This window comes from Chrysochloris asiatica, unplaced genomic scaffold, assembly GCF_000296735.1.
Source record: "Chrysochloris asiatica unplaced genomic scaffold, ChrAsi1.0 scaffold00211, whole genome shotgun sequence".
NCBI lineage: Eukaryota > Metazoa > Chordata > Mammalia > Afrosoricida > Chrysochloridae > Chrysochloris > Chrysochloris asiatica.
The window spans coordinates 1205147-1206738 of record NW_006408729.1 but is presented as its reverse complement, the minus strand read 5'-3'; the positions used below and the strand labels follow the sequence as shown (position 1 = coordinate 1206738).

The following is a 1592-nucleotide window of genomic DNA, read 5'->3' as shown; positions in this document are numbered from 1 at the left end:
TCTCAAAGAATATAGAATTGACATCGGAGTCAGACTATGTGTAGCATCTCTCAAAGAATATAGAATTGACATCGGAGTCAGACTATAAAAAGAGGTGAACAGCGAAGGAATTTTCTCTCAACATGTGAGTACTATTACTTTTATAATATCTTTCAGATTCCGAATCCCAAGTCCAAACTGCTGAGTTGCTTACCCGGGTACGTCTCTAGTTCCTGAAGTTTAGATTCATTGATATCTGTGGCTATGACTTTGGCACCTTCTCTTGCAAAAACCTGGTGGAAACAAAGAACACCTCCATTATTCTGTTTACTTACTTTTATAATTAATTAGGACAACATGAAACACAATGTACTTGCCATATGACTTTATCTGTTTACGTAGTATCAAATAAGATAGTGTTTTGAAAGTAGGACTCTGTCTTAACTGTTATTAACACCTCTCAAAAAACTGCAGTTCTGTAATTTGATAGCCTGTATTCTATTTCTGAGCCGGTGACTAAACTCTAAGTAATAAGAGAAAGATGGGTTATTTCATTTTCTTCCTCCTAAGAGTATTTTAGTGCTTCCAGAAATGTCAGTCTACCCTTTCTACTATATTTAAGATGTATGATTAGTTCAGTTAGTATGTGTTTGGGGTATAATGTGGGACAGATGATGTAAATTAGAAGGCAATGGGGAACCAACAGTCTCATAACTCTGTAGTCCTGTATCTGAATGGATCCTTGTAAGGATCCCTGGTGGTACAGAGGTTATGCATCTGACTTGTAAATGAAAGGCTGTCAGTTCAAATCTACCCTGCAACTCTGTGGAAGAAAAGATCTGACAATCTGCTTCTGTAAAGATTTGTTGTTGTTATTGTTATGTGCTGTGGAGTTGGTTCCGTCTCATAGCCAACCTGTACAGGGTTTCCGAGGGTGTAAATCTTTACAGGAGCAGAAAGCCTCATCTTTCTCCCGCATTACAGCTAGTAGTTTCAAACTGCTGACCTTGAGGTTCGCAGCCCAATTTATAACCAGTACACTACCAGAGCCCCTTTTCTGTAAGCCAAGAAAACCCTCTGAGGCAGTTCTATTGTCACATGGGGTTGCTGAGTCAGAATTGACTCAGTGACAAACAGCAACAATATATCCTTGTAGTACCCTTGCTGGTGATTTACTTTGATAGGAGAAACAGAGGCAGAGAAACGTTTCTCAGAATCAAAAGTCGTCATCGGTGATATCATATAAAAACATGTGAGGCATTAGTCTCTTTATCAGCCTGACATCAGAGGTTATGACCTTTTTATTTTATTTTTTGATAACTTAAGACAACAGCAGCACAATGTCAATAATAGAAAGAGTTGTTGTTGTTAAGTGCCGTCGAGTCAGTTCTGATCCATAGCCACCCTGTATAGGGTTTCCAAGGAGTGACTGGTGAGCTTGAACCACCGACTTTGCAGTTCAAACTGCTTTGCAGTCTGGCACATTAACCCACAGTGCCACACCAGGACTCCAATAGAAAGAGTTGTTGTTGTTAAGTACCGTGGAGTCGGTTCCGACTCATAGTGACCCTGCAAAGGGTTTCCAAGGCTGCAAATCTTTACGGGAGCAGAAA

At 39.9% G+C, this 1592-nt stretch overlaps 1 protein-coding gene across 1 annotated transcript in view; it reads right to left on the bottom strand.

The window, feature by feature from the left end:
* Nucleotides 1-266, bottom strand: part of BDH2 (3-hydroxybutyrate dehydrogenase, type 2) — a 44630-nt gene extending 44364 nt beyond the window's left edge. Inside the window, exon 1 of the mRNA XM_006872710.1 lies at nt 194-266. The gene's annotated coding sequence lies outside the window, so the exon portion shown is untranslated. The remainder of the gene's footprint in view (nt 1-193) is intronic.
* Nucleotides 267-1592: the final 1326 nt, after the last annotated feature.